Source organism: Mixophyes fleayi, chromosome 4 (assembly GCF_038048845.1).
Source record: "Mixophyes fleayi isolate aMixFle1 chromosome 4, aMixFle1.hap1, whole genome shotgun sequence".
In the NCBI taxonomy this organism is placed as follows: Eukaryota; Metazoa; Chordata; class Amphibia; order Anura; family Limnodynastidae; genus Mixophyes; species Mixophyes fleayi.
The window spans coordinates 214,303,989-214,329,469 of NC_134405.1; the positions used below are offsets into that span (position 1 = coordinate 214,303,989).

The 25,481-nt window shown below is 46.6% G+C and overlaps 1 long non-coding RNA gene across 1 annotated transcript; it reads left to right on the forward strand.

Moving 5' to 3' along the window:
• The first annotated feature begins 13,211 nt into the window (after positions 1-13,211).
• On the forward strand, positions 13,212-25,199 carry LOC142150070 (uncharacterized). The gene is made up of 3 exons (XR_012690998.1): positions 13,212-13,247; positions 14,609-14,661; positions 25,141-25,199. It is a non-coding gene; the product is annotated as an uncharacterized LOC142150070 (long non-coding RNA).
• Positions 25,200-25,481: the final 282 nt, after the last annotated feature.

Consider the following 25,481-nt stretch of genomic DNA (forward strand, 5'->3'; position numbering starts at 1 on the left):
GGGGGCCTGTCATAGAGGGGTTAAAAAGCGAGGGGGGGGCCTGGCACAGAGGGGTTAAAAAACGAAGGGGGTCTGTCATAGAGGGGTTAAAAAAGAGCCTATTGATTTTGATGTGTTAGCCACGCCCCAATGGCACATTTTCCACGCCCCCAAAATGCACATCCGAAAAGTTTTGCGACTATAAGGGGGGCCCCATTCATTTTTTGTACCGTGGCCCTGAATTCCTCTTGGCAGCACTGCCCACACGGCCGCATTAAAAGTATTTCCATCTACAACAAATGTCAGAGAAAAATATTTTTTTTACTACAGTAACTGGATATGTGTCTTGTCTATTAATTTTAAATAACACAGTATATAAATTAAGGGGGATAGAGGAGACGGGTGAGAGATAATTGGATGTGATCCATCAGTTTGATTAGATAGGAAACATTTAGATTATTTACCTGGAGACGTCTACCCCCTTGACTCACAGGCAGGGCCAATAAGAGGAATTTTGGGCGCCGGTACAGCAACTTCTTTAGGTCCCCGTCATATTCAGCAATGAGAGACTTGCCTTTGGCAGAAGTTCCTATTATGCCACACTCTTTAATTAAAAATCTCTGTACAGATAAATATGCAAGAAACATTACAGCGCAATAATGAACAATACATAGTGTTTTAAACGTCATTGGATACACAGTAGTGCCCCCAGTTCAAGAAAGGATGGTTAAAAACACATTGCACATGAGAAAATATATGAACTTACCTGATTATGGCATCCTGTGTTCTGTTCTCCTACTGGGCGAGGAGGGATCCGCAGCTGTCAGCTCACACAGGCAGTCGGGAGCAGGGACAGATGGCAGTGGCCCCCCTAGCTCTCTCACACCTCTTCCTGCTCCCCCTTCCCCCTGGCTCTCTCACCCCTCTTCCTGCACCCCTTCCCCCCGGCACTCTCACCCCTCTTCCTGCACCTCTTCCCCCCTGGCTCTCTCACCCCTCTTCCTGCACCCCCTTCCTCCCTGGCTCTCATCCCTCTTTCTGCACCCCCTTCCCCCTGGCTCTCTAACCCCTCTTCCTGCACCCCTTACCTGTGGCTCTCTCACACTTGTGACACCCCCCCTGCGCAGAACTCACGGCAACCGCCCCAACCCCCCCTTCCCCCGTGACCCCCCGTCTGAAAATCCTTTCTAGGGAGGAGCCAGCCACCAGGAAGCCAAGAAGTGTCGGGCCAGCCCATCTAGCCATCGGCCCTTCTGTCGGCCCTGAGTGGTGCCCAGAACTGTACTCCCTATTCAAAACAAGGTCTTATCAAAGATTTATACAGTGGCAAAATTACACTGTCTTCCCTTGCATCTATGCCCCTTTTTATGTATGCCAATACTTTATTGGCCCTTGCAGCTGCTGCTTGACATTGATTGCTAAGTCTACTGTCTGTGAGCACCCCCTAATCATTTTCCATTATAGATTCCCCTAAATTTATCCCATTTAATTTACAGATTTTGTGCTTCCTTGACCCCTAAATGCATAGCATTACATTTATCTATGTTAAATTTCATCTTTCGTTTGGCCGCCCAATCCTTAAATTTATTCAAGTCCATCTGCAGAGAAACTACATCTTGCTCTAATTTTATTACCTTACAAAGCTTAGTGTCATCTACAAAAATGGAGACTTTGCTTTCTAAACCATCACAAAGGTCATTAATAAATGTATTAAAAAGGGGTGGCCCCTGCACGGAATCTAGAGGTACACCACTTAAAACTTTTAACCAATTAGAAAATGTTCCATTTATCACCAATCTCTGTTCCCTATCTCAAATGGTGCTAGATCGCCGTGTAGGGTAGTATTTATTGATTCCAAAACTCCTGAGATCCGATGATGTCACAATGACATTTTGCCTCGTTTTGGAATCCGAAAAAGCGTGAAAGTACCGAGCTGATCGTCGGATCTTGCGAGTTTTGGAATCTATAAATACCGGCCTCCACGGTGATCTAGCGCCATTTGAGAGAGGGATACAGAAGGGGTAGGATAGAGTTTAGAGCAGTTGGGCAGGAAAAAGTACAGAAGTGAAAGAGGAGGGTGGTAGCAGTGTTCAACAAAGCTCCGTTGCTAATTGTCATTGGTGAAATCCAAATATACAAGTCCTTGCAGGCTTTTTTTCTGAATTTGCACCAATTAGTTTAGGGTGTTATATACACCCAAAGAGAAGTGCTCCATTGCTAAGAGTCATTGCTGAAATATAAATAGGAGGGCAAGAAGGCTTGTCTTCTGAATTTGCAGGCAAATTCTACTATGTTATATAAGTAACAGACAAAGAGGAGTGCTCCATTGCTAAGAGTCATTGCTGAAAAATAAATAGGAGGGCTAGCAGGCTTGTCTTCTGAATTTGCAGCAAATTCTACTGTGTTATATAGGTTACACACAAAGAGGAGAGCTCCATTGCAAAATTGCTAATTGTCATTGCTGAAATAGAAATTATAGGACTGGCTGTCTTTGTCTAAATCTGCAGTTACATTTTATTGTACCATAGCTCACTCAGAAACAGGAGAGGTGGCAGGGTTCAGTGCTGAAACAGAATTTGTAATAATAGGGCTGTCAGTGTTCTTAAAAGTCTCCAGTGACATTGTACTGTGTCATAGTTCATACAGAAACAGGAGGGGTGACATTGTTGTTGTCACTCTCCAGTCTCACACATGATGATATTATTCCCTCTACCTCATGTGCTAAAGTCTATGTTCAAGTGCATAGTGGTTTTAAGTCAGGGAAACAAAAATGTAAACAAAAGCTTGTACCTTTTTAAAGGAAAAAAACCTCTCTAAAAAAGGTGAATGTTTACTGTAGAAAAACATAAAATTGCCAAGATGCCATTCTATCCAAAATATTACCAGGCATACCAGCATCAGGTAGTTCCCTTCTCTTAGCTAGATTTCAGCACCTGCAATCTACACTGTCGTCATATTCACCCTCATCATTATGTACATCTTCCTCAAACAATACTAATTCATCCCCGCTGGAATCCATCATCACAGCTGTCACGATTTTTGGGCATTTTTTTAGAGCAGAGCAAATGTCAAAATGTGCTGACTTATCTGCATCACCACTGGGTGTCTAGGGAAAGCTAAGTTTTTTCTGTGAAGCAGTTGTCAGAGAAACTGAAGGAGGAGACGTCATTACAAGATGTTGATAGCTCTTTGATCCTGACGAAGCAAATTAAGTCCTAGATGTACAATTCCAATATAGTTAGCGGATTTGCTTAGTTTAATTTCATCCTTCAATTTCTCTAGCTGCTTCTCAAAAAGTATAATTAAGGCAATCACTTCACTCATGCTAACCGTGTCTGCACTCTCTTCACTGGTGACTACGTCGCTGGACTAAAGTACATTCCCCCTCAAATTCTAGTCTTCTTGCAGCTGCTGTATTCTCCTACATGCTGTTGCAGAATCCCGAAAATGACCCTAAATTTTTCAGGACACAGACAGCATCTCCTACATGTCATTGTCATTTTTAAAAAAGTTCTGTAACACCAAGTTGATTGTGTGAGCAAAACAGGAAATTTGATGGAATTCCCCCTGCTGTAATGCTCTAGCAATATTGGTGGTGTTATCAGAAATCACATATACTCAGGAGAGTCCCAGCAGGAATTAGCCATGTTTCAATGACATCCCTCAGTTTTGTAACAGATTGTCAGCTGTATGCCTCTTAGTGAAGCTGCTGATACACAGAGTAGCCTGCCTCTGAAAAATGTGACGTACTTGGGTACATGCTGCTGCTGTCCCTGCTGGTGAAGGCGAATGACCAACCCAGTGGGCTGTCACAGTCATATAATCTTTAGTTTGCCAAGTTCCGCATGTCTCCATATCTGTGCTTAAGTGTACAGTGGGTGGAATGGCATTTTGTAGCGCAATAATTACATTTTTAAGAACCTTGTCGCCTCTCTTCCCCCCTTATAACCTCCTCCCACGCGCGTATTCAAAACTTCGCCCGCGCTGCCCCCCTCCACTGGAACAAGCTCCCTCCCTCCATCAGAACTTCCCCTAATCTGTCCAGCTTCAAACGGGCCCTAAAAACCCACCTTTTTCTTAAAGCCTTTCTGTCTCCCACTTAACTTCCTACCTTATCTTCTGCCTCTGTCCCCCTACTCTCCCTCTCTCCCCTGCGTCTCTCTGTCTGTCCACCCCTCCCCTTAGATTGTACGCTCCTCTGAGCAGGGCCATCTCTCCTCCTGTTTCCACCACTTCTAACTCTGCTCTCCAGCTACTTAGCCCTCCTCCTCGAGGGTCCTCCACCCCACGTCCACTCTCGCTCCCTCCTCCCCCCTGGGGGTCTCCCTGTCTTCCGCGCCCTCCTTCTTGGGCCCCGTCGTTTGCGGATCCTCCCTCCCCCTTCCCCGCCCTCTCTAGCTGTGCATTGAGCGTACTGAGTTGCTGTGTTTACTGTACTGTGCTGTCTCCCATTGTATTGTGATTTTGTTTGTCTCTATACGGCGCTGCGGATGCCTTGTGGCGCCTTATAAATAAATATTAATAATAATAATAATAATAAAACCTTCTGGTAGATGTGAGGAATAGCTTTTCTAGTAAAATGGTGTTGTGATAGAATTTAGTAACGAGGACACAAGACCTCAAGTAATTGTCTAACACCAGCTGCATTAATAGTCGATATTGGATGCTGATCTAATACTAACATAGTCCCCATGGCGTCTTTGATCCGCTTTGCGACTGGGTGACAGATTTCTTACTTTCTTGCTCTAGCAATGGATTATTTAACAGTCAATTGTCGTAAACTACTAGTAGTCTTCTTCTGGGTTGCAGATCCACCCCCAGGAGCAGCAGCAACAGTGGGACTAATGCTCAATAATTCTTCAGAGGTATCATGGTTAGTGGAGGAGTCATCTAGCCTTAGCAACTTGGATGCAGGACTAACTCTGATCACTAGTGAGGATATTGATGATGAAGGTGTTGGGGGTGTAGATTGCAGGTGCTGGGATATTGATGAGAGAAGGGAGGTAGCTGATGCTGGACTGCTTCTTGTTATTTTTTTTAACCTATTTTTCTGATTTTCCCAACAGCTTTCCATGAACTCGCTTCAAATGCCGAAACACGGATGAAGATCCCAGATGGTTAAGGTCCCTACCTCTACTGACTGTGGCTTTAAAAACGCTACAGATGCCTAGACAACTGTTGTCAGGATTAGTGTAAAAATAATTGCACACATAAGAGGTGGATTTTTGGTCTTATGCCCAGGCATGACAATGGCCTTCTTCTTATCACTGGCAATAACTTCTGCAGTCTTAGTTTGAAAGTGTATGAAAACAATATTGGGACCTGTGAGGTGGTCAAAATTGACTGCAAATGACTTGAAATTAGTGTTATTGAGGTTAATAATAATGTAGGAACAAAAAAAGAGCAAAATTATGTGATTTTAGCATATTTTTGCAATTTCTCTAAAAAATACAGATCCAAACCAAAACCAAAACAAACAAGGGTGGTTTTGCCAAAACCAAAAGCTGCATTAGTGCATATTGGACGCAGATCTAATGCTAGCATAGTCGCCATGGCATCTGTGATCCGCTTTGCGACTGGGTGACTCCTGTCATACTTGCTTCCTCTAGCAAAAGATTGTTTCACAGTTAATTGTTGTAAAGTACTAGTGGTCTTTTTCTTGGGCTGCTTATGGGAGGAAGATTCACCCCCAGCATCAGCAACAGCAGCAGCAGTGGGACTAACGCATAAGAATTCTTCTGAGGAATCCAGGATAGTGGAGGAGTCATCTAGCCTTACCAAGTTGGATACAGGGCTAACTCCGATCGCTACTGAGGATATTAATGAGGACGGTGTTGTGGGTGTAGATTGCAGTTGTTGTGATGTAGGTGAGAGAAGGGTCCTAGCTGATGATGGACCGCTTGTTATTTTTTTACCATATCTTTCTAATTTTCCCAACACCTTGTAATGAACTCTCATCAAATGGCGTAACATGGATGAGGTTCCTAGATGGTTAAGGTCCCTCCATCGACTGACTGTGGCTTTACATACACTACAAATCGCTAGACAACTGTTGTCAGGATTTGGGTAGAAATAATTCCACATTTAAGAAGTGGCTTTTTTGGTCTTATGTCCAGGCATGACAATGGCCTTCTTCTTATCCCATGCCAGAACTGCTTCCACTGGTGCAGGACTTACACAAACAACATGTCACGGGCACTAGGAGTTTTACCCAGAATTCACCAGGTGGAATTTCACTTTACCAGAGGCGCAGAGTCTAACACAGTGGCTGGTCTTCTCCATGAACTCCCGCAAGGGAGTATGGTTTTAGCGGCTGCCACTGTGCAGGTCGCGGCCCTCTGGGTAGTGTGGTGAATATACGGAACTGTACAACTGAACAGGAAAGGGAATGTCAATGATAGAAATGCAGAGTCTCTGAACAATGGAAACAATGGTAACACGGTAGACTGATGAGCAGTAATTACAGGAAGAGAAAGTTCCAAAGTGCATTAGCACACAGGTAGCATACAGTAGACCAATATATGACAACTGGATAAAGTCTATGGAAGGACCAATCAATAATGCAGCAGGAGAGTCAGCGACTCGCAGCTATACTTCAGAGGCACCATAAGCTTTAGTCCTAATAACAGGTACCATGCAAAATAGTAGAGTAAGCTGCTCCTGACGTATGTTCCCGCTGGTAAATGTAAAGACTTGTGCAGATGCTGGTATAATACTAGATAACGTGGAGCGGTCTGTGACCGGTAAGTCTCACCACTGATGTGGAGAGAAGACTTGTCCAAGTGCAGGTATATTACCAGGTAGCGTAGAGTGGTCTGTGGCTAACAAGTTGTATCACTGATATGGAGAGAAGACTTGTCCGGGTGCAGGTATGTTACAAGGTAGCGTGAAGAGGTCTGCGGCTAGCAAGTTGTACCACTAATATGGAGAGACGACTTGTCCAGGTGCAGGTATGTTACCAGGTAGCGTAGAGTGGTCTGCGACTAGCAAGTTGTACCACTGATATGGAGAGACGACTTGTCCAGGTGCAGGTATGTTACCAGGTAGCGTAGAGTGGTCTGCGACTAGCAAGTTGTACCACTGATATGGAGAGACGACTTGTCCAGGCGCAGGTATGTTACCAGGTAGCGTGAAGTGGTCTGCGACTAGCAAGTTGTACCACTGATATGGAGAGACGACTTGTCCAGGTGCAGGTATGTTACCAGGTAGCGTAGAGTGGTCTGCGACTAGCAAGTTGTACCACTGATATGGAGAGACGACTAGTCCAGGTGCAGGTATGTTACCAGGTAGCGTAGAGTGGTCTTTAACTAGCAAGTTGTACCACTGATATGGAGAGACGACTTGTCCAGGTGCAGGTATGTTACCAGGTAGCGTAGAGTGGTCTGTGGCTAACAAGTTGTATCACTGATATGGAGAGAAGACTTGTCCGGGTGCAGGTATGTTACAAGGTAGCGTGAAGAGGTCTGCGGCTAGCAAGTTGTACCACTGATATGGAGAGACGACTTGTCCAGGTGCAGGTATGTTACCAGGTAGCGTAGAGTGGTCTGCGACTAGCAAGTTGTACCACTGATATGGAGAGACGACTAGTCCAGGTGCAGGTATGTTACCAGGTAGCGTAGAGGGGTCTGCGACTAGCAAGTTGTACCACTGATATAGAGAGACGACTTGTCCAGGTGCAGGTATGTTACCAGGTAGCGTAGAGTGGTCTGCGACTAGCAAGTTGTACCACTGATATGGAGAGACGACTTGTCCAGGTGCAGGTATGTTACCAGGTAGCGTAGAGTGGTCTGCGACTAGCAAGTTGCACTACTGATATGGAGAGACGACTTGTCCAGCTGCAGGTATGTTACCAGGTAGCGTAGAGTGGTCTTTAACTAGCAAGTTGTACCACTGATATGGAGAGACGACTTGTCCAGGTGCAGGTATGTTACCAGGTAGCGTAGAGTGGTCTGCCGCTGTCAAGTTGTACCACGATATGGAGAGAAGGCTTGTCCAGGTGCAGGTATGTAACAAGGTAGCGTGGAGTGGTCTGCGGCTGGCAAGTTGTACCACGATATGGAGAGAAGGCTTGTCCAGGCGCAGGTATGTTCCACAGCAAACAGAGAGCACGAGTAGAAACCGGAAACACCTCGCAGTCACAAGGGAATGAGAACCGAGAACAGGCAACGGTAATAGAGTAACAGCTGCCTTAAGTAGTGAGAGGTGATTGATTGACCAATGAGACTATGCGCAAGGTTTTAACAGTCCGTGGTTTCTGCACATGCGCAATCCTTGGTCAAGATGGCGGACGGCCGCGGCGCAGAACAGGTGCCGGCAAGAGAGAGAGACCCATGTCCCAAACCAGAGGCACTAACCGTCCGGTGAGTGACACAACATCATCCTCATCAACATCCTCATTAGCGCCCTCGTCGGCTACACAAATATCCCCCTCATCCTGTTCCAATTCCAAAGTGGCATCCTCAATTGGTGTATCACCGGCTACACTCGGGCTGTTCAGGCACACATCAGCAGAACTGCTGAAAGGGCCCTTCTTTATCGGTACACAAACAGAATGCTCACGATTAGACATACCACTGGTGGATGGACTCTCCTCAGGGATTGGTGTCATTTCTGAATCTGAGCATACATTATCCTCTAATGCCTTACTGTTTTCTTGCAGCTCGGCTTTCACACGTAACAGTAGTTGTGCACCACTTTAGGACTCCAAATTACTTGGTCTTGCCTGGTCACGAGTGACCTTACAAGAAGAAGGCTCAGTAACAATTTTAGATCTCGCACTCATAGAGAAAGACCAAGGCCTCATTCTTTCTTTGCCACTGTGTGTGTAAAATGGCATGCTGGCAAATTATTTTTTTTCGGCAGATAACTTTTCATGGATTACAGCTCTTTTTTTCTTCACCACGGTAAAAGGTGTTTTTTTGGATGTTTTTTTTCCTGACTTACAAAGACTATGTACTTTTACATAGGCTTTACTAAATGACGTACAGAGATTACTATTATTAGGACTGGTGGCAGCAGCTTTGAAAAAGTTGGCTCATATGCTAACAAAACACATTAGATAAATGTAGTTTTTCAGGTACCTGGAAAAATTTCTGGAGATAATAAGGACATTGGACTGTCTACCTATTACCGTATTTCCCCATGTATAAGACGCACCTTTTTCCCCAAAATGTTGGGTCTAAAAACTGGGTGTGTCTTATACAGTGGTAGTAGCGCTTACCCTGTCAGATGCTTCCTCTGTCTGGTAAAGTCTTCTTTCTTCTGTCCGTTCTGATCCTGATGTGGAAAGTCGCTTACCGTCCTCTTCACGTTGATCGGATGTGGTGCGTGAACCACAGTTGGAACGCACACTTCCGTTTTCTGCATTTTGCGTTTTGTCCAATCAGGACTTTGTCAAAGTCCTGATTGGGCAGAATTAGCAATAGGGTTAGAACTCCATCTCTCCTCTCTGTACCCGCTGCACAATTACTCTGTGAAAAAATTGAGGATAATGTTTTTTGGAGTCACCAATTATTCTGCAAAAGACTATAAACATTATCCTCAATTTTTTCACATGATTTATACAGGTGCGTCTTATACAGTAGAGCATCATATACATGGGGAAATACGGTACATCGTTCTCAATAAGCTATCATTATCTGGAAATTTGACATCCAGAAGATAAAATAAAACACTTTCTCATAGTGCTGATGAGTGTGTATACACTGGATAATTAAATATTCCTTTCTGCAGTGGTACCCGGACTTCTAATGTTCCACTTTTATATCTGGCAAGTGGACGTTTTCATCACAATATATATCTGATGCTATCTAAGAGTGTTTCCTCTGCAAGCTCAGTGAATTAATTGATGGATGATATTTAATCCCTTGGATCCCTTTTGACAATAGGAATTTATTTCATATACACATTTTGGTAAATATCTCCTTTTTTGGCTATCGTGGATCATGGAACATATAGTGCCCTAAGTACACATAGAGAAATCCTAGAAGAGGTTGTTTTTGAAATATCCCATATTGTGAATATTGCGAAGAAAGTGATATATAGCGTCTTCATCCTAACAATAGAACACTGGAAAAAATCTTTCATGAGAGAATACATCTTCACTGTTCAGAAGACTACATCTAGTGGGCGAGATTGCTCCTTTATACAATACTCCAGTTTGTTCAACAGCGGATAATAGTTTTTTATTTACAACACATGTGTTTTATTAGGTTTTTAAATTGTTATTTTTTAAGTGTACTGGCCAGGCACTTTATACAATCTATAAAGAGAAATATCATAAAGAACATTTATAAATTTATGATATGTCATGTTTTGATGAAGTTGTTGTGTAACATATACAATTTGATTTTAATGTTTTAATAAATATATGATACTAACAAGATCTGCCATCCTATCAACTTTTTATTTTTTTGCCTCGTTTTGGAATCCGAAAAAGCGTGAAAGTACTGAGCCAACTCGGCTCGGTACTCGAATCCCCTAAGTTCGGGTGGGTTTGGTTTTCTGGAAACAGAGCCCGCCCATCTCTAGTTGAAACTGAATTTATGCAAATTAAGAATAGCGGTCTAGCTAATTCTGACTTTAGCTCCCTAAGAACCCTTGGGTGTATGCCATCTGGACCTGGAGCTTTATTTATCTTAATATTTTTCAGTCGTCTTTGGACTTCTTTCTTTATCAGCCAAGTATTAATTAATGGTACAGCTGCATTTCCATTTTTATGTATTATTCCTACCATTTGTTTCTTTCTAATAAATACTGAAGAAAAGAAAGTTTTTAATACCTCTGCTTTTTACATATTATCATTAATCAATCCACTCATCTCACTTCTTAGGGGTCCTATATTGTCTCTTTTAATCCATTTGCCATTTATATACTTAAAAACGTTTTAGGGTTTGTCTTACGTTCTTTTGCAACTTGTTTTCAATTTTCTAGTGTAGCCAATCTCATTTCCTTTTTTGCATGTTTTATTACATTCCTTGTAGATACAGGACTCCTCAGTCCCAATTCCACCTCTTCCTTTCCATTTCTTCCCTTACCTTTTTATTTAGCTACATTGGTATAGACTTGATTCTTTTACATTTGTTTCTCATAGGAATTAACTATTATCCTGTTGACTGCAGCAGGTTTCCCTTCAAAATTTCTCAATATCCCTCGATATTAACAAGTTTTCCCGTCCTTGATGCAGAGGAAGAATAACATTATACCACCACCATGATTCAATGTAGGGATCGTGCTTTTGGAATCACGTGCTGTGTTAGATTTGTACCTAGCATTGAGGCCAAACGTTCAATCTTGGTCTCATCAGGACAGATAATCTTTCTCCACTTGGTATAAAGATCTTCCTCATGCTTTCAGACACATTTTAGGCAAGATTTCATGTCACCAGGCTACTCTTGTCCTATGGATAGTTTCTATCAACTCTGCAATGGAAGGCTAAACTGCCAGAGCTGCCAGGCTCCTCTTGATGGGTACAAGTGCCTTTCTCGGAGGGATATACAGTTTTCGTTCTAGACAAATTCACAGTTGTGCCACATTCTCTCAATTTCCTTATGATGGATGTGATAGTGCTCTGGGGGATGGTAAACAGTTTTGAAATCTCTTTATAACCTTCTTCTGGCCAGTGCTTCTCATTAACATGTTCTACTTGAATTGTCTTTGATCTTCACAATGAAGCTTTAACCAACTGTAGGACCTCTCACAGACAGGTGTGTTTATTTTCAGATTACTTGAAACACTAATTGTACACAGGTGGGATCCACTTACTTATGTGACCTATGAAGACAACTGATTACAGCAGGATTTACTTGGGCAAAATGTTCAAGCAATCGTCAGTTTTATATTTGTAATTACTTAAGAAACAGGTTTAGTTATTTTGTTTCGGCATTGTGGACTACTATGTTTTGATCAGTGGGAGGGATTCTGGGATAAATACATTATGATTTTATGATGTAAGAAAGTAAAATGTGTAAAATTCCCAAAGTGGTAAATACTTTTCATAGCCAAAAAGAGATGGCCAAATAGGGAACCATTTACATTTCAAATCCGCCCTCCAAATGCTGCACTTGCCCCTCCACTTCATGCATACTGCAGATACCCCAGACTGTTTGTGACAATTACACTGTTTCAATGTGAGCATATGTCTGCGACTCTCTAAAGTTAGTCTAGTCTGTTGATTACGGCAGATTTCAGGGGACTTGGGTTGTGGAAGTGAAGCTTGGGAAGGAAGACTGTTTTCAGTACAGAGGAATGCAGTTGTCCAGGGTATTCCATCTCCTATGGTCAGTAATGTGGATAAAAATTAAGCACCTAAATTGATAGCTGTGATTCAGGTCTAGTCAGGTGCCTCATTCAATGTACACCTTGGGTCATTAAGGAATGTATCCCGTGAATGGGTGCCTATCGTCAGCACAAAATACACTGCATTTGCCCAGACCCAGGTGGTACGCAATAGAACGCAGCCATATCCAAGTCACCTCTGAGTGCAAAGACACTTACTACAGCCACTGATTTAGGGGAGTGAACAGGGTGGGGAATGGGCGAACTCACGTAGGCAATATACAGTAAAGGTGTTCTCGTACAGTCATGTCCAAGACAAACTCAGAAGTGCGCTGGTTTTCTGCTATATCTCTTGCTCCAACTAGGGGGCTAGTTTAAGTTCCGAATGCTTGTGCGGACGGCTGAGTACTCCCAGTTCTGAGCTGGTGTAAAATTAAAATTATTTTGCAGAGTGGGAAAGGCCGCACATGTCAAGGGACACACCTCATTACAATCAGAACTCCAGTTATAATAATAGTTGTACAGTAAAATTCTACAGTAAAACAGTGTTACAGTAAAATTGGTCAAATTCTGTCATTTGTTTAATAAAATAGCGGACATCCAGGTGGCTTTACGTTTACTCGGTCCAAAAAATCCCCTACGTAGTCTTCTGTTTGCCAAATAATGTAATACAGTGACAGGGAACGATCCGCACTTATGATGTTCATTTATAGTCTGATTTATGGTAAGATAAGATCTACAAATTAAAGCCTCCTAGAAACTTGGACACAGCGGCGCAGCAACATAACCGTACCCTGCAAATAAGCCCCTTTGTGTGAGGAGATGGCACTACACAATGTGTTACACAAATATACAATATGGTGAGGGCTACATATTCATATACTCAGATCTAAATGTAATTCTCTCTATTGCAGCTCAGCAGCTATATGCAGGTGAACTGCCTCCTCAAGGATAGGGTCACCAGGCTGCGGCTGCTGGCCACAGAGCAGGAGGTACAGTATAACAGTTACTATAAAGAAGTGGCGCTCAGGTGGTGGCTTTGCTTACATTGGCATTACCGTGGCAGGGGCAAACGCAGGATTTGTAGAGGGGGGTTTCTGCACCACGCCGCCAGTGGGCGTGAAAAGCATGCATGTGGGCGTGGCTATAATTGTAGACAGTGATTGGCTGCTCTCCAACTCTTCCTATCCCCATAATATACATGGGCAATATTGCGTGCACTACTGTTAGGTGCATGCAGCTCTCCCTTTTCAAGCAGAGCCGTGTGAAGCAGGGGCAGGGTCCAGCCACCTCAATTATACAGTGCCCCAGGTTTGGAGGGGGTTTCCAGGCACTAGGAAACCCCCACCCCCCTCTGTTTGCCTATGCGTGGTGACGTCACTTCAGAGCTGAGGGTACATTTTACACGGCACTCAGTTCATAGGTGCAGAGAGAATATGGAACAGCTTCATGTGTGACCAGTAAATAACATGGACTCATGTATGTAGTAATAGCCGGGCGGGATGGAAGAGCAGGTGCTTTGCCGGAAATATTTTATTGTGTTTATTACATGTGTGCCCAGTGTAAAGTGTACAGACATGTAAATGTGTAATGTATTTATGTATAAACAGTAGAAGTGGCGATATGGCATACCACCATATACACCCCCACATCCACCACTGTGTTTAAAAGTTATGGATTCCACTCACCCAGTGGTCTAGTAGAGATCTGGGGGGGCCCAGTGCAGATGGTGCTAGACATCAGGGACAAAATAATGTCAGTCTGGTTGAGAGATATCCTGCTCCATCTATAAGATCCAACTGTGTCCTGGGATCAACAACTTACCATTTATTACATCTCCTGTCTACCTGCATTCATTTACCCGGCAGTACCAATCCAAAGTAAATGGTCAGAAGATTTTAGCAACCAGCAAAGAGGTGCTGCAGCAGCTACACCCCACAGAGAAGTGTAAGCGGCTCCTGGTAGGCTGGTGATGGCGCTTGATGGTGACAGTGATTACCCACCTAAAACAGGGGATACGTTTAGTTTAGTTTGGCCAATGGGGAAACTAGGATTAGTCAGTGACAAGTTGCTGAAAACCAGCATAAATTATAAAGCGTAAAGGAGGATATAAGTTGTTGCTAAATGAACTCTTCAAGACAAATTTCTAGACCAAATCAAAATATTTTTTTTATATTAAGACCAATTTGTTAATTTTTCCATTAAATTATTTTCTCTCATTCTGCTGTAAAATGTATAGTAACCTGGTAATAACCTGTGGAGACAGACTGTGGCCGGCTTATCCGAGTCCCATGGAACTTGTCCTAAAGATTTGTTGTGTATAATTTATTTCACTCTGTGTCTCTTTCCCTAGATTATCAACAGAAACCTGCGGGAGTGGCAGCCGCAGCCAGAAGCACCTTCTCTGTTAGTATCTATATGGTTTATTCCATGTACACATACATTCTATATGGTTCTAAAGAGGAACATTTGTGTATATAATCAGTGCTGTCCATACTGCAATAGAAATATCAGGAAGACTTTAAGTCCTGTACTGGTGACTCCAGAAAGGTTCTGTCTATACAGTTCTAGTATCTCTAGAAAGGTTCTATCTATACTGTTCTAGCAGCTCCAGAAAGGCTCTGTCTATACTGTTCTAGTAGATCCAGAAAGGCTCTATCTATAATGTTCTAGTAGTTCCAGAAAGGCTCTGTCTATACTGTTCTAGTAGCTCCAGACAGGCTCTGTCTATACTGTTCTAGTAGCTCCAGAAAGGCTCTGTCTATACTGTTCTAGTAGCTCCAGAAAGGCTCCATCTATACTGTTCTAGTAGATCCAGAAAGGCTCTATCTATACTGTTCTAGTAGCTCCAGAAAGGCTCTGTCTATACTGTTCTAGTAGCTCCAGACAGGCTCTGTCTATACTGTTCTAGTAGCTCTAGAAAGGCTCTGTCTATACTGTTCTAGTAGCTCTAGAAAGGCTCTGTCTATACTGTTCTAGTAGCTCCAGAAATGTTCTGTCTATACTGTTCTAGTAGCTCCAGAAAGGCTCTGTCTATACTGTTCTGGTAGCTCCAGAAAGGCTCTGTCTATACTGTTCTGGTAGCTCCAGAAAGGCTCTGTCTATACTGTTCTAGTAGCTCCAAAAAGGCTCTGTCTATACTGTTCTAGTAGCTCCAGAAAGGCTCTATCTATACTGTTCTAGTAGCTCCAGAAAGGCTCTGTCTATACTGTTCTAGTAGCTCCAGAAAGGCTCTGTCTATACTGTTCTAGTAGCTCCAGAAAGGCTCTGTCTATACTGTTCTAGTAGCTCCAGAAAGGCTCTGTCTATACTAAGGATGAGTTAATCCGAGCCCACCCGAACAGTGCGGAACCGACGGGATCCGAGCACTGTTTGGGTACTTCCAGCCGCCAAAGGAATCCGAAACTAGGCTATGACATCCAAGTCTCGCGTCGGATCTCGCGATACTCGGATGTCATAACTACTCACCTTGCGGCCGCCATCTTCATTTCGCCTGACATCAGGGAAGAGGGATGGTGTGTAGGGTAGTGGTGCTCCTGCGTGATCAGTGCTCTGTCCTTGCTGAGTCCAGTGGTGCTTTATGCCTGTGTCCAGTGCCCTGTCCTTGCTGAGTCCAGTGGTGCTTTATGCTTGTGTCCAGTGCTCTGTCCTTGCTGAGTCCAGTGGTGCTTTTATCCTGTGCTCTGTCCTGCTGAGTCCAGTGGTGCTTTGGCCAGTGTCTGTCCTGCTGAGTCCAGTGTTGCTTTAGTCCTGTGCTTTGTTGTGCTAAGTCCATACAAATTTTATAATTATTAAAATCTCTTAAAAACTACTGAAAAAAAATTATTTTAAAAATTATACAAAATTAATAAAAAAAATTATATTTAAGCAGTTCTAAAGAATAGGTACTGCAATCTATATTACATTTACTACGTTCATTGTTTAAGCAGTTCCAGAGAATAGGTACTGCAATCTATATTACATTTACTACGTTCATTGTTTAAGCAGTTCAGAGAATAGGTACTGCAATCTATATTACATTTAATACGTTCAATTTTTAAACAGTTTCAGATAATAGGTACTGCAATCTATATTACATTTAATACGTTCAATTTTTAAGCAGTTCCAGAGAATAGGTACTGCAATCTATATTACATTTACTACGTTCATTGTTTAAGCAGTTCAGAGAATAGGTACTGCAATCTATATTACATTTAATACGTTCAATTTTTAAACAGTTTCAGATAATAGGTACTGCAATCTATATTACATTTAATACGTTCAATTTTTAAGCAGTTCCAGAGAATAGGTACTGCAATCTATATTACATTTACTACGTTGATTTTTTAAGCAGTTCCAGAGAATAGGTACTGCAATCTATATTACATTTACTACGTTCAATTTTTAAGCAGTTCCAGAGAATAGGTACTGCAATCTATATTACATTTAATACGTTAAATTTTTAAGCAGTGCAAGAGAATAGGTACTGCAATCTATATTACAAGAGAAAGTGAGGGAGGAGCTGGTGAACCATTGCGATTCCACCAAGCATGTAGCTCTTTTGGATGAAGCCATTTGTGTGCTTTGCCAGGATCTGAGGGTGGTCACTCTTTTAAAGTCAGAGGAATACATTCTGGCCACCGTGCTCGATCCTCTGTTTAAAGCGTATGTTGTGTCTCTGTTTCCGGCGGACACAAGTCTACAGAGGTGCAAAGAGCTGCTGGTCAGGAAATTGTCCTCTGAAGAGGACCGTGACATGCAAACAGCTCCACCTTCATTTTCTTCCAGATCTAAGGCTGCGAGGAAAAAGCTCAGTTTTCCTAAAAGACCCACTAGCGGGGATGCAGACAACATCTGTTCCGGACTGAAGCACCTGCCAACCATTGCAGACATGTCTACTCTCGCTGCATAGGATGCTGTCACAATAGAAAAAATGGTGGAGGATTATTTTTCTGACACCATCCAAATAGACATGTCAGACAGTCCATATTGTTACTGGCAGGAAAAAAAGGCAGTTTGGAAGCCCCTGTACAAACTGGCTCTATTTTACCTGAGTTGTCCCCCCCTCCAGTGTGTACTCAGAAAGACTTTTTAGTGCAGCGGGGAACCTGGTCAGTGAGCGGCGAAGGAGGTTGCTTCCACAGAACGTTGAAAAAATGATGTTCATAAAAATGAATTATCAATTCCTCAATCAAATACAGAACTGGCCTCCAGATCCTACAGAGGGATGTGTTTGTGGAGTCCAGCGGGGACTAATTGATAATATGTGAGGATGAGGAAGTACTCACTGAAGGGGGAGAGGAATCAGAGGATGAGGATGAGGACGACATCTTGCATCAGTAGAGCCTGTTTAGTTTGTACAGGGAGAGATGAATAGCTTTTTTAGTGTTGGGGCCCAAACAAACCAATAATTTCATCCACAGTTGTTTGGTAGGCCCTGTCACTGAAATGATTGGTTTGTTAAAGTGCGCATGTCCTATTTCAACAACATAAGGATGGGTTCGAGGGCCCAAGGACAATTCCATCTTGCAAATCTTTTTGGCATTATGTGACCGTCCAACAGTTGTTTGCCATGAGTGTGGAGATGGTGCCCGAGAAGTGGGCGAAGGTGCCCGCCATCGCTATGCCCCTGGAGGGGCTGAAGATATACCTGGTGCCCGGGAAGGGGATGAAGAGTCCCCCGGCAGCTGAGCCCTGCAAGTGGGTGAAGAAAGAAGAGGAGAAGTACTCACCCGTCCAGCGATCCAGCGGCGGTGAGTATAACTTTCTTTCTGCAGGTCCCGTCCGCGGAGGAAGGATGAGCCAATCAGGGCTCATCTTTCCCCGCTGGCCAATCAGCGGCCGGATACGCGAGCCAATCGCGGCTCGCGCCCGGCCATTCAAAAGATTGGCGCCGACGCGAGCCAATCAGCGCTCGCGCCGGCTGATGACGTCACGCCGGCGACTATATAAGTCGCCGGGTGGCGCCATTTTGCCAGAAGTCCGTCGGCGGGGAAGAGAGAGGACGTCTCTCCACGACGTCGAGCCAGAAGACCAGCGGCAGCGGCGGCAGGGGGCCCTTGTAAGGGCCGTGAGCTACCCTGCCGCCAGAAGACTTCTATCAAGGCACCGGAGCGGAGATCGTCGGCGGGGAGCCCTTGTCAGGGCTGAGAGCGCCCCCGCCCCAGCTGCAAGTGGAGACCCAGCGCCGAAGCGGAGAAGAGGCGCCGCCGGCTGGAGGGTCTGGAAGACCCGCAGAAGGAAACAGAAGACGGCGTGTCAAGTTGAGTATCCTGCGCAGAGCAGGTAAGTATACTCAACGTAAATTCGGGCACTAGGCCCGTGGGCACAGTCGGGCACAAGGCCCGTGGCACTGTATAGTAGGGGCACAAGGCCCAGGGACCTGGGCACTAGGCCCCAACGTGGTAGTGGGCCAGTAGGCCATTAGTATCTATATAAAGGGGACAAGCCCCTGTTAGTTAGAGAGGGGGACTCTGAGCCCCAGGTACAAGGGCACAAGGCCCTAGGTAGTTAGTGGCCTAGAGGCCATAGGAAGGCCATAGGGCCTGGTTAGGGGCTGGTAGCCCATCTGCTATTAAGGGCACAAGGCCCCCAGTCAGTTAGGAAGGCCACAGGCCTCAGGTAGGGGCTAGGACCCCCTAGGTAGTAGGGCATAAGGCCCTAGTGAGTGGGCTCAGAGCCCTGGGTTAGAGAGGGGGCTGAGGCCCATTAGTCAGAGCAGAAGGCTCTGTGTGTAGCTGGGCAGAGACCCATGGTGTGTAGGGCCTAAGGCCCTGGTGGTGTGAGGTAGAGGCGTGGGAGCCTCGTGAGAGTAGACGCGGTCCTGTGTGAGGTGAGCACACGTGGTTAGGAGGTACGGTCGAGCGTAGGCTCCCGTGGTGCTGTAGCAACCTGCTGGTTGGCTAGCAGCGGTGTGTTCGGGTAAGTAGCGGCAAAGTACTGTAGACTGTATCTATTTATTCTGTCTGTGTGGCGAGTGTAGTTTACATTACAGTATTTTGGTGTGCTTTCTAACTGTGTCCAGGGGCAAGACGTCAGGCCCCCATTAAAGGTAGGCTCTTGTTTCCTGTGGTTTTCCTGTGCTAACCCGTGCTGTGTGGGGACAAGTGTAAGTAACAGCATACACATAGTCAGGGGAGAACACACGTAGTGTCCCTGTCCCTTAGGTCCCCGGGGTCACACTGGTACCCAAGGGGGGTGGCTGAGTGAGTTGGTGGCAGTGCAGCACACCTTGAGGCAGTTCCAGGGGCGGCCGTGGTTCTGATCAAGGGTCCTCAAGGCCGGTTCCGTGCAGGTGGACCTGTGGTTCCGGACGAAGGGACACGTGTGAGATACCCGAGTACAGGCAGTCGGGCGGTTCAGTTCGATCGGCTGTTCCGTGCGGCAGTCGGCCCGCGGGTTAGTGTGCTGTTTTACTGAGCCTCAGCCGGGCTTAAAGAACCCGTACTTAGGGCCTGTGTGTGACTCCATAGCAAGAAGGCAGCTTCTTGGTAAGACCTGGGTGAGGGGGTTAGGAACCGCCCTCCGGTTTAGGCTGTGAACACCGGCTGGTGTTCCCCGTAGCGTGTAACTAGTAGTTCCGTTAGAGCACCACATTCAGTTAGTCCTAGTGTTTGACGTAGTTGCGTTGCCGACCATTAGAACGTTGTTAGGGTCGGGTCGCCGTTGTAGTTAGTCCAGTTTGTGGGTGCCATCTTAGTTCACGGAGAGCGTAGAGGGAGGCTGTGTGTCTTGTCATCCGCAGGAGTCGGGAAGGTGCAGGAGAACCGGATCAGAAGTGGGAGTGTCCCGGTGAGTATCACGCTCGATTCCTCCTTTCGGTTAGGCCCTCACCGGCAGGTGTGTGAGGCACTTGAGGCGGGATTAGTCCTCGGATTAGTCTTGGCCTTCAGTGCCTGTAGTCCCCCGCGTCTTGGCAAGAATAAACTGAGGAGGCGGCAAGGAGTTTGGACTGACCGTGTCCTTGTGCTTTGCCGTAGTCTCGGACAGCCCTTACCTGGTAGGCACGGCCGTAATCTCTGTCTCTATCTCAGAGGGACGTGATTGGAGGTGACTGCGGCTGCGGATCTGCTGGGATAGGATCGCAGCTGGGAAAGTGGAAGCGGACTGGAGGTGACCATCGTTTACAAGGTAAATTCTTTTGTGTGCGTCTGTCCCTGTCTTTTCCCCGCAGGGGGCGTTACATTTTGGCGTAGTCGGCAGGATCAACGATGGCTCATCGGGGGATCATTCCGCTGTACGAGGGATACAGCTGTGTCATCTCTCGTGACGAAGTGGCAGCGTTCACGAAGCAAATCCTGGAACGTTGTGAGACAAGGAAGAAGAAGAGCAAAGGTACTAAACGGCAACCGGTGGAAGAAATGCTGTGCTGGAAGTGTGGGTTGCCTGGACACTTCGCATACCAGTGCCCAGTTGCCGAGGAGCTCTTTGATGAATGGGAGGACGAAGAAGTCTCCGATGAATGGGAAGACGTAGAAGTCTTCGAGTGGAAGGACGAGGAAGCCTTCCATCCATGGTCTCAAGAGAAGTCGGAATCTGGAGGGAAGGATCGGCAGAGCCTGCTGACTGTCGGATCGCAGGTGATCGTCCCGTCCAAGCAAGATTCGCGACAGGAATACCCGCGTCAGCCGGATGCTGGAGCCGGGGTATTGGAGACGTCGGATACGTCAGACGACTTGTCCGTGGCTGTGGAAGAGTTGGTCCCTGAAGACGAAGGGAGAACTGAGCAGACCCTCCACGGGGCAACGTTGTGTCCGGAGACATGTGAAGATGTCTGCCCGGTGGTACCTGAGAGGATGGAAGCCATCAGTACCCCGGAAGAGAGAGCTGCTGAAGAAGTACTGCCTGACGAAGACTGTACTTTAGAGAGCGCAGCTGGAGAGTGGTGGATGTTGCCACCTTCTGAAGAAGCTTCCCGCACAACCGAGGAGGTATCGGACGGATGGGAGGTTCCGGCAGGTGCTGAGGAAGAGACTCCCTGGATACCGACTTCGGGCGAGGAAGTTGCCAGGATGGTGTGGATCCTGCGTGAGAAGGCCTTACCGCGAAGGATCCGGTGGACGCAAGTCAGGGATGCCGGTAAGCGACCCTTGGAGGTGGACGTAGAGGAGAAGACGTCGATTGTGGGGACCACAATGGAAAAAGGCGGCGGAAATGTGGAGATGGTGCCCGAGAAGTGGGCGAAGGTGCCCGCCATCGCTATGCCCCTGGAGGGGCTGAAGATATACCTGGTGCCCGGGAAGGGGATGAAGAGTCCCCCGGCAGCTGAGCCCTGCAAGTGGGTGAAGAAAGAAGAGGAGAAGTACTCACCCGTCCAGCGATCCAGCGGCGGTGAGTATAACTTTCTTTCTGCAGGTCCCGTCCGCGGAGGAAGGATGAGCCAATCAGGGCTCATCTTTCCCCGCTGGCCAATCAGCGGCCGGATACGCGAGCCAATCGCGGCTCGCGCCCGGCCATTCAAAAGATTGGCGCCGACGCGAGCCAATCAGCGCTCGCGCCGGCTGATGACGTCACGCCGGCGACTATATAAGTCGCCGGGTGGCGCCATTTTGCCAGAAGTCCGTCGGCGGGGAAGAGAGAGGACGTCTCTCCACGACGTCGAGCCAGAAGACCAGCGGCAGCGGCGGCAGGGGGCCCTTGTAAGGGCCGTGAGCTACCCTGCCGCCAGAAGACTTCTATCAAGGCACCGGAGCGGAGATCGTCGGCGGGGAGCCCTTGTCAGGGCTGAGAGCGCCCCCGCCCCAGCTGCAAGTGGAGACCCAGCGCCGAAGCGGAGAAGAGGCGCCGCCGGCTGGAGGGTCTGGAAGACCCGCAGAAGGAAACAGAAGACGGCGTGTCAAGTTGAGTATCCTGCGCAGAGCAGGTAAGTATACTCAACGTAAATTCGGGCACTAGGCCCGTGGGCACAGTCGGGCACAAGGCCCGTGGCACTGTATAGTAGGGGCACAAGGCCCAGGGACCTGGGCACTAGGCCCCAACGTGGTAGTGGGCCAGTAGGCCATTAGTATCTATATAAAGGGGACAAGCCCCTGTTAGTTAGAGAGGGGGACTCTGAGCCCCAGGTACAAGGGCACAAGGCCCTAGGTAGTTAGTGGCCTAGAGGCCATAGGAAGGCCATAGGGCCTGGTTAGGGGCTGGTAGCCCATCTGCTATTAAGGGCACAAGGCCCCCAGTCAGTTAGGAAGGCCACAGGCCTCAGGTAGGGGCTAGGACCCCCTAGGTAGTAGGGCATAAGGCCCTAGTGAGTGGGCTCAGAGCCCTGGGTTAGAGAGGGGGCTGAGGCCCATTAGTCAGAGCAGAAGGCTCTGTGTGTAGCTGGGCAGAGACCCATGGTGTGTAGGGCCTAAGGCCCTGGTGGTGTGAGGTAGAGGCGTGGGAGCCTCGTGAGAGTAGACGCGGTCCTGTGTGAGGTGAGCACACGTGGTTAGGAGGTACGGTCGAGCGTAGGCTCCCGTGGTGCTGTAGCAACCTGCTGGTTGGCTAGCAGCGGTGTGTTCGGGTAAGTAGCGGCAAAGTACTGTAGACTGTATCTATTTATTCTGTCTGTGTGGCGAGTGTAGTTTACATTACAGTATTTTGGTGTGCTTTCTAACTGTGTCCAGGGGCAAGACGTCAGGCCCCCATTAAAGGTAGGCTCTTGTTTCCTGTGGTTTTCCTGTGCTAACCCGTGCTGTGTGGGGACAAGTGTAAGTAACAGCATACACATAGTCAGGGGAGAACACACGTAGTGTCCCTGTCCCTTAGGTCCCCGGGGTCACACTGGTACCCAAGGGGGGTGGCTGAGTGAGTTGGTGGCAGTGCAGCACACCTTGAGGCAGTTCCAGGGGCGGCCGTGGTTCTGATCAAGGGTCCTCAAGGCCGGTTCCGTGCAGGTGGACCTGTGGTTCCGGACGAAGGGACACGTGTGAGATACCCGAGTACAGGCAGTCGGGCGGTTCAGTTCGATCGGCTGTTCCGTGCGGCAGTCGGCCCGCGGGTTAGTGTGCTGTTTTACTGAGCCTCAGCCGGGCTTAAAGAACCCGTACTTAGGGCCTGTGTGTGACTCCATAGCAAGAAGGCAGCTTCTTGGTAAGACCTGGGTGAGGGGGTTAGGAACCGCCCTCCGGTTTAGGCTGTGAACACCGGCTGGTGTTCCCCGTAGCGTGTAACTAGTAGTTCCGTTAGAGCACCACATTCAGTTAGTCCTAGTGTTTGACGTAGTTGCGTTGCCGACCATTAGAACGTTGTTAGGGTCGGGTCGCCGTTGTAGTTAGTCCAGTTTGTGGGTGCCATCTTAGTTCACGGAGAGCGTAGAGGGAGGCTGTGTGTCTTGTCATCCGCAGGAGTCGGGAAGGTGCAGGAGAACCGGATCGGAAGTGGGAGTGTCCCGGTGAGTATCACGCTCGATTCCTCCTTTCGGTTAGGCCCTCACCGGCAGGTGTGTGAGGCACTTGAGGCGGGATTAGTCCTCGGATTAGTCTTGGCCTTCAGTGCCTGTAGTCCCCCGCGTCTTGGCAAGAATAAACTGAGGAGGCGGCAAGGAGTTTGGACTGACCGTGTCCTTGTGCTTTGCCGTAGTCTCGGACAGCCCTTACCTGGTAGGCACGGCCGTAATCTCTGTCTCTATCTCAGAGGGACGTGATTGGAGGTGACTGCGGCTGCGGATCTGCTGGGATAGGATCGCAGCTGGGAAAGTGGAAGCGGACTGGAGGTGACCATCGTTTACAAGGTAAATTCTTTTGTGTGCGTCTGTCCCTGTCTTTTCCCCGCAGGGGGCGTTACATGAGCACAAAGTACGACAGTAGTCATCCTATGGCAAAGCGGATAACTGCGGCCTTAACAGCTATGTTGGTGTTAGACGTGCGTCCGGTGTCCGCCATCAGTGGAGTGGGATTTAGACGGTTGATGGCTTACCCCACTTAGACTCTCCTGGGGATTTGTGGTGTCAGACAACGCCAGTAACATTGTGCGGGCATTACATATGGGCAATTTCCTTTGTGGCTGCATTATCCCAATTAAAAGGATTTTTACCTGTTGGTGTAATGATGTTATAAACACTACACTTGAAAGCTTGAGCCTTTAAATGAAAAAGTCACTCTTCATTGCACGAAGATTTGCAACAGGGACAGTTTTTTTGTTCTCAAAGTCAACAAATAACACTTCGACGCTGTCTGTCTTTGACATACTTGATGGGATCTCAATGATGAATGCTCTGTACCATGGTCGTCGAAAACAAGAGGTAGTGACGCGCTCGAACTACACCCTCAGTCTATATGCTGCAGAGGATGTAGGAGCAGCCATATGTGCAGTGGAATTTAGACCAGTTGGAGGATGTATTGTGGCCCCGATATCAAATTGGGTACCGGGGCCACTCCACTACGCAGTCCAGAAAGCTACCTCGGTGCAACGTTTTGGACTAAAAACAATATTGTGAGGTGTGAGGTGTTCAGAATAGACTGGAAATTAGTGGACATTATTGTTATTGAATGTTATTGAGGTTAATAATAGCGTTGGAGGGGAAAAAAAACAAAAACTGTATTTTAGTGCTTTTTATGCTTTTTTAAATATAAATCAGAACCCAAAACCCGAAATCAGAACCAAAACCTTTCGTCAGGTGTTTTGGCAAAACAAATCAGAACCCAAAACCTCAAGCTAATCAGAACCCAAAACCCAAAACCCAAAACACTAAAAGTGCCCGGTGCACACCCTTAGTCTATACTGTTCTATTAATTGCATTCAGGCTCTGTCTGTAATTTTCTAAAAACTCCAGAAATATCTTTTATATACTGTTAAATTGTTGCTCATCCAACCTTAAAAAAAAATTGTATAAGAGAAACCTCCAGATAGGAACTATGACCATGGTCTGTGTCAGTAACTCTTGTGAATAGATGACATAAGTTTAAATAATAATATTTTCTGGTCCTTCAGGATGAAACCTGTGGAGGAGTCTGCCGCATATCCTGCAGAGATGGTGAAGGCTGAAGTGGTGAGTCCATGTCATCAGCCCCTTCCTCTATGTTATATAAAGTGAGACCTCTGTCACAGGTCATCTTTTGTTACTACTAAACATCTTCTATCAGAAAGAAAGGTTCCCATCCCAGGAGAGGGACAGATAGCTCAGATGCTCAGTGTGCTAACAACACAGGTGCTCTGACCCTACCTCACCAGGTCTCCTGCACCCCACCAGAGCTCTCACTAGTATAGTGCATTGACGTAGACCAGGAGGCCAGCAATGGCAGTGATTAGCATGATACCTGGGGTCGGTTACA